This window comes from Clinocottus analis, unplaced genomic scaffold, assembly GCF_023055335.1.
Source record: "Clinocottus analis isolate CAN_PGR_092001 unplaced genomic scaffold, fCliAna1.0.p SCAF_13, whole genome shotgun sequence".
NCBI classification, from domain to species: domain Eukaryota; kingdom Metazoa; phylum Chordata; class Actinopteri; order Perciformes; family Cottidae; genus Clinocottus; species Clinocottus analis.
Genome location: NW_027175854.1, coordinates 7,750,001 through 7,762,912, shown reverse-complemented (window position 1 = coordinate 7,762,912; position 12,912 = coordinate 7,750,001).

Here is a 12,912-nt window from a genome sequence, read left to right as displayed (position 1 = left end):
ACTTTCTCTGGGTTTGAAGTTAGAAACATAATGTAGTATATGACGTATAAATGATGTGCTCTGTAAATATATTTGTATTTCAGAGTTGAATTACTAGTCAAGACACATCTACGTGCATGTGTGCGTTGGTGAGCCTGTGTGTGTGTGTGTGTGTGTGTGTGTGTTTGTGTGGTGCGTGTGTGTGTGTGCGTGTAAAGATATTTTAAACAGCATCACTGTCTCAGTGCTTCAAAGTCCACCGCTAGTGGTACAAATACAGAAGGATTTTAAGTTTGTGTGTGTGAGCGTGAGTGTGTGTGTGTGTGTGTGTGTGTGTGTGTGTGTGTGTGTGTGTGTGTGTGTGTGTGTGTGTGTGTGGTCAGTGACACATGACAGCAGACTCATCCTCTTTCATCTACACCCAAAAAAATGTGCAACATCGTAATGTCAACTTTATTTTTGTGAAGTTAGAGATGTTTGTCTTCGTTGTGTGTGCAAGCTCTCGTGCATTTTTATGTTTGTTTGAGTGTCTGTTAGTGTGTGTTTGTGTGTGTGTGTGTGTGTGTGTGTGTGTGTGTGTGTGTGTGTGTGTGTGTGTGTGTGTGTGTGTGTGTGTGTGTGTGTGTGTGTGTGAAAATAATAATGTTTTTACATCTGTGAAATCAGGTTTGAAAATAGATCCACGAACAGTAACACTTTCAAGAATGGATTGGCCATGTCGGATCACAGAAAACATGTTTTATCATAGTTGGGTGGAAGACCGTTCAGATGGCTCCTCATGTGTTTGGCTCTTCTCAGGATCTGTAGTGGAGTGTGATGAACAACGGATTCAAGGTCCACTTCCTGCTCACGGTCGATCAGTGTCAAATCAATACTCAAGTCAGCTTGAAGAGCCTCTTTGAATCCAACAAACTGAACAACAACTTGTTTTTTTGTAAATGCACAAGGATTCAAGATGCATTTGGTTTGAGATGCATTTTAGCCAAATGTTGAAAATAAGTGCAAAGGCTGCCCAAGAAGCATACGTAATCTTTACTCCTCCCGTAGTATTAGCTGTGTCAGAGAGCAGTCTGTGGAAATATCCACTCGCTGTCTGGTTTTCATAATACATTCATGGTCTGTCTGCTCTGTCAGCTGAAGTTACAGATTGCTAACAATTGTGCTCAGACCAACATGCAGTTTGTGTAAATGAAAGTGTCTTGAATCTTATCTGGATTTTTTTATACATGTCACTGAAAAATGACAAATATGAATGAGGCCCACGTTGCTGACTGATCCATCCTCACTTCAGATTGAATTGAATCGGCTGTAACGACGAGAACTTCACTTGTTTCGTCCACAGAGCTGCATCCTGAAGCTGTGAGATCTATTGACCTACGACTTGCACGCCTTTGGCAAAGTAAAACATTTAAATAAAAGAAAGTAGCACTTTAGTACCACTTAAATGGCACTTACTTATAACACTGTAGTTTTGCTGTCTTGAAGAAATTCTACTTTCTTGAATCTTGTTGTTCGGAGTTTGTACTCATGGTTGAATGCACTTATTGTAAGTCACTTTGGATAAAAGTGTCAGCTAAATTAAATGAAATGTAATGTAATGTTCAAACTGTCTTCACTTTACTATGTCGGCCTTTTGAGTCTTTAGTTTGAGGAAAACTTCCTGAGCAGTATTCAAAACTGTACAGTGACTATTACACAAAGCATTAGAATAACACACACTGCTATTCAAAACTTGAATTACATAAAACTAACCTGGCCAACTCAAACAGTGCACTGCCATTACTTTGTAAAGCTCCCAGTTTAGATTAGATAGATAAATAGGGTTTTGTACAAGCCTGACTCTGAGAACAACCTTTTAATGTGCTCATTTTTATAATTATTTACTTCTACAGATGTATGGTATTATCAACCTCGAATGAAAACGCATCCATTTACATCAGGCTGTTATCATGGACTGCATATGGACTGAACCGTATGAACCGGACGTTGCCGCCTGGCCTACTAACTATATAACGACTCTTCCCTCTCCCAGTTGTCACAGCAGCTTGAAGACAAAGCAGCATTGCATTCATCCAGAATAAGAAATCCTAGTCTTGATATATAAATAAAAATATGCCTTGTGGTTTTGTGGAATCCATACCATAGTAGGTTGAGGCTCGGAATTTTTGAATTTTCCACGAAAAGCAAACAGCAGTTATAATCACGGCATCTCATGGAGGCGCAGAGGCACGCCATAGGTCCAGCGTAGCTCAATGTGGTCTCAAGAATGTGTGTGGTGACCGCAGAGGGCCTCCCTACACTTGTATGTGAGTGCATCATCCTAAAATAATGCAGGAAGTGAAGGAGCCATTGCATTTGGACTTGCAAGTGACCTCACATAAACCTCATGTTTTCAATCACTTATGAGACCGGTCCCGCAAACATCCTGTGCTGCTAAGCAGCTTTCAGGTGGGTAGAAATATGTAAGGCCGCGATACGCCGAACAAACCAACAGAAACACGAGAAATCAGACGAGCCTATGTGGGATTAAATGCTGCGAAATTGATGAAAGGATTTGGTATCTGCAGATAAGGGGGCACAAAGAAGTAGACAGCAGGAGAAAAAAAAAGATCAATCTCCGTTTTTGGAGTGGTGCTGTGAAGTCCGGCAGATATTAAATTGCACTTGTTTTGTCTGCTACAGCTTATTTGCTCTGTAAATGTGTCCTGTGTACTCCTTTTTGCATATCAGTCTACTTGTATATACGGTATATACCAGTATATCTGAACTAAGACAAAAATCTGACAATACAGCACCCTCTAAATAACAAGTGTCACTTGCTTTGTGCAGGGACGAGATAGAAGTAACCGTCCGACTGACAGTAAGGACCCATTTCTACTGTAAAGCCAGCTGTTCTGGGAAATGACTGTAAACCCACTGATGTAGCCGAGACTGGCTCAGCTGTGACCCCGTTTACCCCAGACTGGTCTCTGTACTGTCCCATGGTTTGGAACGTTTATACATTTTCAGACCTGCTTTAAATGCTTTAGTGAGGTTCATACACGCTTTGTCATTTACCACTGACCACCACAGTGCTGAGCTGTGCCTTCGACGACCAGTCAGCACGTTTCGACCAGTAGAACGTAAATGTGACGGCCACCGATGTCTCTTGATGTATTTTGCTTTCATGTGCAACCAACATGTTTTCATAGCGCGCACACGTTGACATTCTAGCGATAGTTTTATTAATGACTGACTCACTATAGCTGTACATCTCAGCCTGTAGCCAGCAGGGGGCAAGGTGGCGCCGTACTTTGCTTTGGGCAGGCCTTCACGACAGAAGAGTGAGTTACGGCTTTAACGTGTCTATGCCATTGTTTTCCTAATTCTGCTGACCTGCAGTGGCCCTGGCTGCGGTCGAAAAAAGTCCCCAAATCACCTCCTAACGCCTATTCCTCACCACTTTTCCTTGACCTTGATTGAAAGGTCAAGAAAAGTTAAGAACCTTCCAAAGCAAAACAGACTTTTCGACCGCAACATCTGTCTCATTTATTTGTCCTGGGGTAAAATGAATCCAAGTTAAAAGAGTTTTGCTCATTAAAAATATTGTTTTAGTAGCTGAGTAACCAGGAAATAGATTTATGTGAGGATAAATTAATGTGGGTGTCTGTAAGTGAGTAGCTTGCTTTTCCGGTGTGCCGTGTTCGTAAAGATGGAGCCCCGTCAAGCTTTCTTCTTTATTTCAACCATCAAAAGTTTTATTTTTGTATCCAGGAACATTTCGGTTGTAATATTTTGCTGTGGTATAAAACTGTGAAAATGTTTTGGTAGATTGACAAAGAGTTAAAACTGTAAGCTCATGCATTGAATCACCATATACTAATATCAGCCGTAAGCTAAGCTTTTATTTCCTTTTACATCAGGCAACCTTGAAGTATAGCAGTTATTGCTCATATGTTATGTTGGTTAACTGAGACAACGGAGCATACTGTCACAGACCACGTGTTGAAATGTGGAAATAGACAACTTGTTATTGTATTATTGTCAGTATCTCTAGAGGTATTTTTCACATAAGATACACTATAACAATGTATAAATGATGTACAATAGATTGACTTTGAATCCCAAGACTAAACAAACATAAGAGAAGTTGTCCTTTCAAATGTATTTGTCCAAAGTAAAGATGCATTTTCTTTACATTAAACGTCTTCCAGGACCAGGCTTAATAATATGCTTGCTTAAATCATCAGGATGTACCCATTGTGATCAACTCTCCCTTCAATGGTGGTGGTTGAAAGTCAGCTAGTAACCCCAGTAAATAAACACTCCCCACATCCTGCCCATGTACACACATGTACATGCACATGTATGTAACATGGGCACGTGCACGTGTAAGCATAGTATATGCTTAAACATGGTCTTCATGTGCATGTGTGAACACGTGATTACATGTTTACACGTGTGTCTCAGCTCTAATTTGAGACGTGTTCGTAGGACTTCCTCTACATCTGCACTAACACTAACGTGGCTCCCTGAGACTCCGGCCCTCATTGGACCAACCGACAGTAATTACAGACCACCAGGCTTAGGACGCTGGCACTCCCAGTCGGCTGGCCCAGCCAGGAGGCCCTGTTTCAGGGGGAGGAAGTGACCTTACATGGGCACTCTTCTGGATCTCTGGCCTGTATCTTTTCCCTGTGGTTCCCTGGAGCTGCTGACCCACAATAACCTTACTCTGTGAGTCTGCGAGCATACACGCAAGGTGATGGTGTGATTCTGGATTGAAAATGTGCAATTCATAAAACCGAAAAAGAGGGTGCAATGAATGGAGGAGTAGAGAAAAGAGTGTGTATGCAGTGCTGCCAACTACATTGGCTCTGCAAAAATGCCAAGGATAATAACACAATTAGTCTACATTTGAACAGCAATTGACAAATGATTTTTCATTTTCATTAAATTTGATACTACTCCCCAGAGAGGGAAATTGGTCAATCATAGATTCAGTTTGACTTAACATTCACCATTTTGTTGGTTTTTATTGTGTTGAACAGTCACATTATACACTATTTGTCTGTTACAGACTCCCACTAGTGCTATCAACATCTCTAACATCTCTTTAGATTAAAATAGAAGATTTCCTCAGTATCAAAAGTAAGCTAGGGATTGTTGTCTGTGCATTTATAGCACGCTCGATCAGTTCTGCAGTGCAGGATAAAGCAGGACTGATGTTGCTCAGTTGTTGTTTTTAACCATAGTATAAATTAAATGTGCCAGCCTTGGGACGGACATGAAACACAAAAGGCCTGTTGGGTTCAGGTCTGGGTCGGTTACTACTCTCAGACTCAGGTTGGGGTTTGATTGAACGGAAAAATGCGCCCTGAGACAAACTCTAGCGAGCTTTTAAGGACTCACAAACATGTAAGCATGGCAGGAGAGTTTTAAGGTCTTGTTTTTTTGCTGAGAAATAACTACAGGTTTGGTTGTGGTGAAATAATACATGCATTATGTAATACCTAACATCTCACTGGTATGAGCGCGAGAAGAAAAGACCACACTGAGCTAAAGTAAGATCATTTTGCCAGCTTCCAAAATCTCAAACTTGGCTAGAAATCAGGGCACAAGTGAACAAAAACAAAGTCAGCTTTTCCACTCCCTTCTGAAACTGAGAGAATCAACAGTATGAGAGGGAAAAGGAGTGAAGAGGGGGGAAAGATGGTGAAAGAGAAACAAAGGATGAATGAAAGACAAACAGGAAAACACGGAGAGAAGGAACAGACGGTGATCATTTTCCTCCATGTTTTCTATGTTTAGGCCGCCACAGATGACGAGATGTTTTCCATTTATTGTAAATCCTTACCTTTGTTTATGTGAGTGGGCAGTTACGATCCTGTGTCGTCAGCAGAGGTTTAGGTCAGACTCGGGGGAAGAGTTTCCCCCCAAAAATACTTAACTGTCACCTCATGTTTTTGCTGGTTATTTTAACAAAATCAAAGGTAATTAAATGATTTTGAATGTCATCATTATGTTAGAAATAGCATTTAGTACTGCTGCTAAAATGACTTTCTCAGACGAGTCTATTTCAGACTCCACAAGTCATTGTGTGGCCGTATGTGTGAATCTTTGCCGGCAGTAAGAAAAATATATATTTAGAGAGGAAAAGAGCACAGTAATAAGAGAATGAACATTTATGTATCAGCTTTTCATCACAAATACATGCAGCTGTTTACGATATGCTTCATCCAAGATAATAACCTAATGGTTTATGAGTTGCCATCATTAGTTATGTTATGTTTGTTGGCATTTGCTTTCACTAGTTGTATCCATTGATGCTACATCAATATGACGTTTAGTAGCCTTCTAACCCGACTTTTACGGTACATGTTAGTTTCAGGGCTTCAGGCCGTATATGATGTCTGGTGCTGTTGACATACTCAGCTAGTGTGGTTCCCATGTGTTTATAATGTGTGCGTTGAACTAATATGAAATTCCTAATTTACACACTGAGATCTCATCAAGAGAGAGATGGATGACATTCCTCACTAGGGACCATGCAGAGGTCCCTCGGGGCTGCCTGGCAGTATTCCACAGACACAGAGCTAAATATACACTGTGTAATGTAAGGTCTGGGTCTGGACCTGTGAACAGCCAGAGGAAAGTTTGGGTGGAGTCCACGCACATTTGCCACCTACTATACTGTGTGTGTGGTATTCTGGCTTCAGGACAAAGATAAAACCTCACACTTGATGCAGGTTGAGGTGAAGTTTGTCTAACGTTGTTATGTATGAATGTTTAAGATCTGGTCTTCAAAAAAGAAATACTTTGTTTTTTTTAAATTAAACACATCAAGTTACCGAGAAAGAAAATTAGAGCGTGTGCAAACAAGTTACCTCGATCAACAGATATTAGTCATTTTCTCTACTTTCCATCGCATTACTTCCGTTATTTGACAATTATGCCATTTATGTTGTGAACTGCTCCATGCAGAGCAGAGTGAGAGCTTTGCAGAGATCAGCTCCCCGGTTAACCCTAGAAAGGTCACACTGTGATGGTGTTTACAGGACAGGGTGTGTAAAAGTTTCATTAGAGGAAACATTGTCTTTTGTTGGTGGGTTTTATTAGGTTTTTCTATTTTATTTGTTGCTCTGATGGCTCTACAAAGCCACCAGTTTATTCACCGATGGCTTTCTAGTTGGGCTTTGTTCAATTTCCCGAGTTTTAGCAAGGCTTGTAAAAAATCTGTTTTTAAGAGCATGAGAAGATATGAGGAGAGAGAGAGAGAGAGAGAGAGAGAGAGAGAGAGAGAGAGAGAGAGAGAGAGAGAGAGAGAGAGAGAGAGAGAGGTGGGGGGGATAGTGAGGTTAAAAAAGAGAGATGGTTGGATGTCATTTGACACATTTCAGGTGCTGAGTGCAGTATGTTTGCAATAAAAGTGAACGTTGAGGTGGCTTGAGGTCAGTGAGATTCGTCCTCAGGGATAGACGTCTGCATAACAACAACAATTCAAAGTAGGGGACCAACTGGCGGTTGGTTCACTGGTTCAAAAAGGCCATTTGTCACGGCAAAACTAAGTTTACAAGTTATCTTTGAAGTCATTATTTTATAATTTGACACTTATTGGGGTGTTTTTGTTGCCATATAACTCTCCATGTCATCCCAGGTCCAGCCTCTCTCTCCCTGTTGTCCTGCAGTATCCTCTCTCCCACCTCACCGCCCTCTACTCAGCTGCTGCTCCTTTACCAATTTAATCCTGCAGTATGAAGTTAACATAAACTTTACTCAACTCCTCTGACAATCTCTTTGCATTGGAATTCAAGTCCACGCTGTGTACAATAGTGTTGTTGTCTTTCTTTTATTTTAGTTTCTGCTGCTGTTGTAATTCAACGTTTTACTGTTCCAGCTCATATTCTTTTATCTCGCTATTCTAAAGCTCTGTTAAGTTGTGTGTGTTGCACTGGAACTGGCTTCTCCAAGTGATCTGTGAATTAGAAAGAAGAAAAAAAACATTTGCAAGCATGCTTATCAATTCAAGATTCAATATATTTGTATTGTCATATGCACAGATAACAGTTAGTTACTCTGTACAATGAACAACTTATTTTGCTGGGTCCTCAACACACAAAATTACAATAAATTTAAGGTAAACAAAATAAGGCACAAAATATATTAACAGTATTGCGCTAAAATGAGCTATATAGAATTTGCAGAGTATACACAGTACATTTATGTATGTACTGCCTGTCTAAATTGAGTGAATCATTTGACTAAGCAGTCTGCATGAAGTAGTATTTAAGTTCTGGAATTATTGATAGTGTGCAGTTCATATATTCTACCACTAGATGGGGCTGTGCTTTTAGTTTTATATTGACGTGTTCCTTTCCTCTTCAGAGGGAAAGCCTCGTCCTTTTGGCCTTTTACCCCATTTGCCACCAGAGGGGAGCGTCTTCCTCTTCACAGCGCCCATAGACCTCAGTAACCTGCTCCAACAAATCCTGTGGGTTAAATGGAATTGTTACTGCGAATGTGTTGTTCAACAAAATATTATTGACAATAACTTCACGTAACTTTTGTCATGTTGCCGGTGTGAGCATGAGTTTCTTCAAATGTAAAGTTCATGTCGTGTGAGCATACTTATTTTGTTTTACTCATTAGAGAAGGTTTTTTTTTTGTTATGTTTCCTCCGTCAGCCTAATCTTATGATTGTAAATGCTGAAGAAAGTGAGCCAAAAAGAGAATGTGGGATCAAATCCCAGATGGGGAAAAGGTTGTTAATATATGTGATTTTATGCAAGGAAACACTAAAACAACAACGCAAACCTCTAAATATTTCCCCTTTAAAAAATGTTATTCTTTTATAATCAGTATTTTAAAAATCCCTAATAATAAGAATGCATGCTGTGATGCTTAAAACTTAAAAACTGATCTGATGCAATACTGATGTTGAAATCATGAGTTCATGCAGGAAAAATGTACAACTTTACGGTCTATATCTGAACATCTGAATTGAAGTATTTATGACATAGAGGGACCGGCAGAAATGCTGTCCGCCACATTTATAACCAGCTGGAATTGAGAGTTTACTATCAGATGTGTTTCATATGAAGAAACTTTTGTTTTCCTTATAAAGTCCTTGTATCCACATTGAGAGCAGCTCCTCTTCACAGAGTTCTCCATGTTTCACTGCCATGTTTCTATTCTTCTTGTTTTCTACTTTTTTTAAATGTAGTGGTGCATTATGGCCATGATTTAACAGTTTACTCTTAATGAGTATGCTCCTATACATCTCTCTCCTTACTGGAAAAAAAAACATATTACTTCATTTAAAAACAAAAATAACATGGATATCTGCACCTATATTCTTTACTTATATACCTGTAAAGTGTCAAAGAAAGACACAGTTCTTCTGTTGGGGACTCCTTTGCATTTTGACAAATATTATGAAAAATATATAAGATTTTAAACACTTGTGTATTGCACTGTACAAAAAAAACACCAAACAAATAACTTCCCAAAGGCTCCAGGTCACAATAGGCTAACTGAAAATCATGAAGCATGAAATTAAAAATACCAAGGGGTATTCAGCTGCTTGGCAAATAGGAAAAAGTTGTTTCAACATTTTAGCTTGGTGTAGAGCCTTTAAAATGTATCTTTTTTTTCTATGTTATGCTTTGTGCACCAGAGACCAAATGAATGGTTAGCACTGTCACCTCCGAGCAAGGGGGCACCAAAAACTGTTGGAGGATATATTCAGGTGGCAGCAGAAGCCTCCCAGGCGCATATCTCTAACTGTCAACAATCAAGGAAGTACAGCGAGTGAAAATATCAGCAGTATTTTAAGTTCCAGCAAAAGAAACATAAGTCAACATAAATAAATGGACCTTGTGCATTCAAACAAAGAGGGAGGGGGGCGGGGGGGGCTTCAGAAAAACAGAAAGACTGAGAGAAAAAGAGAGCTGGAAGGGCAGAGCATCAGCCAAACAACAGAAAGGAAGAGATGAGTCAGAGACCGAGAGACAAAGACGGCGAGTGAGAGTCGGCTGTGGTTCAACATGTTTCCTGTCAGTGATAATAATAGCTCTGTGTGTTCCTCTCTGCGAGAAGCGCGGGAGGAGGAGCGGCGATGTGACGACGACGTGGGACGGCCGCTTGTTGATGTCACTACAGGGGAAACGGCAACATCCCCTTTCACACACGCACGCACGCACGCTCGCACACACACACACACACACACACACACACACACACACACACACACACACACACACACTGGCTCTCTGCACATACACTCACGCACATGTATTTCTATGCAGCTTCTTTGGAATCCCAGAATGCTCAGTTGGTTTCCTGAATGCATCATCAAGTCAATTAAAGGAGCGCTGCACAACAACAAGTAAAGTCGTTGTAAAATGTGTTAAAAACGTTCAGTCACACGTGTAAATGAGTTGTGGGTTTAGAACCAGTTGATAATCAGCAGAAGAAGAGGAGCCTCGCTTTTTAGTCACTGAAGAGGCCACTGGCGGCTACACTTGTGACATGTTTGAAGCGGTAGTTGACGAGCATGTCAAAAGTGGAAGACCATGATTATACTGCAAGACTCTTAAGATAAAGATGAACCTTATATATGGAGAGGAGGGCATTGTGGTGTGGCATTTTTCTGCTTGGGCACCTTCATTTAGGCTAATGTGAAAGCTGTTCATTAATCTGAATCAACCGGATAAGATTTTGCACATAATCAGTCGGGTTCCAGATCTCTGAATCACATCCTAAATATCTGATTTGTTTCAGTGATTCAAACGGAGAGGCACTGTACTGATGTCCCTTCCTGTCAGTGCAGTGTCTCATCCTGCATTCATTTTATTGTTGTAAATAAAGTGTGATCATGATGTTTGCTTCCCACAAACTAAGACACATTGTTATTCCCTTCAACAGTTGCTGGTTGAAATCTTTGGGATTTTAGTTAAACAACAATTACTTTTTTGAAACCACAGGCTGTGTACAAGAAGTGAAAATAGTCATCAAGCTGTCACCCTTTGGTTTATGGACTACGGTTACAAATTTCAACATTTTAGTCATCGCATTTGTTTTGTGTCTTCGCGGAACAATACTTTTTTTCCTCCTGGTAAAAGACACAGAGGACCAATTAGAGTTTTCTCGGCAGGATTACAAGGCTAGCTAGCCGTACCCATAGCCACAGAAAAAATGGCCATATTGAAAAACAGCCACGGAAAAATAGCCACAAATATTGTGACAAGTGTGTATCAAATTGACACAATAAATAAATAAATGACTTTGATTGCTTAATCGAGTATTATCTGCACCTAACAACCGCTATTGCAGCTTCCTTGTCAACGGAAAATAGCCCTTCTTAATATTTTCATATGAATAATTCACATAAACGAGGTTGCCTGGAACTTAAATTTATATTGTTCTTGGACCTATTGTATCTGTTGTAACTACACAGATAATATATATATATATATATATATATATATATATATATATATATATATATATATATATATATATATATGTATATATATGTATATATATATATATATGTATATATATGTATATATATGCACATGCATGAATTCACATGTTCTCAAGATGGATCGATAAAGGCCTCAGTAGTCAGAATTTGACACAGCAGACAATTTTGCGTCGTGTTCGAACACAGGAAGTCAACAGTTCTGTGGTTATTTTTGTGCGGTCTGTCTTCTTGTGTACATGGACAGGAAGCATATCAACCTCTCCCCCACCCACAGAAAAGACCTTCAGGCAAATAGATTGGCACTAAATATACCTTGTTAAACGGATGGCGATGTCATCACTTCCACCCATGACAAAATATTTTGAAACTGAGGATGGTTTAAAAAAAAACTTTGACTGTTAATATTAATTCAAAGCAGTAAAAATGATGCTTACTCAAATATATTTAAATTTAAATATACTTCCCATTTAATTTAGAATGTATTTCAATATAATCTAGTTTAAAGACTTTGACAGGACTACAGTATGAGCTTCTTTTGTGTTAAACCTAAGAACGGTTCAATTATGTTTCAAGATGAATCAAAAACTATTTTGACTGTGCAGCTACTCTATGAGCAATTCAGCCATATAAATGAATGACAACATCCATAAAACATGTCAGCATTGAAATGGCAATGTAATATTTGTTCGAGATGTGATGAAAACGCAACATGTACACGCACACAACCAAAGTGGTCCATGTATTGATCCCTGCGGTGTTTAAATGTCAGAACTGGAAGCCACTACTAATCATGTTTGAGGTTTCTGCAACACAACTCCTTAGTTAGGTTAAATAAATGATAATTGTTTGGGTTGAAATAGGTTGTACTGACAATTAAACCCTATTGAATTCATAATTGTTCTTATTTGTTAACATTGAGGAATTGTAGAAGTTGTCTGTCAAAGTGAATGAAAAGTAATTCATTTCAAACCTCCTATAGCACAAACAACATGAGAGACATGAGAGAAGATAACTAAAAAAAAGTATTCATAGTATCATTGAACAAGTTTCTGTTAAATGCTTAAATAGTGAATTGTGCCAGGCACGAAATGACAAAGGTGTACATACATCATTATCATACTGCACAAATGCAACAACAATGAGAAACCTGAGCAGCTTCTCCTCGCATCTGTTTTCCAGCCTTCAGTACCTCTACATACCACCCACCTTCCCACGTTCATCCACCACATGTTTGCACATACACCTCCACCTTTCTATCTCCCAGAGCCCCTTCTTGAGAAGAAAACTGAAACATGCAAATCAGTCATGGCATGGTAACTCCCACACATATATAATATATATATATATATATATATATATATATATATATATATATATATATATATATATATATATATATATATATATATATATGTATATATTTTTTTGTGATCGTTCAAAGCAACAATTTATTTGAATATTGTCAT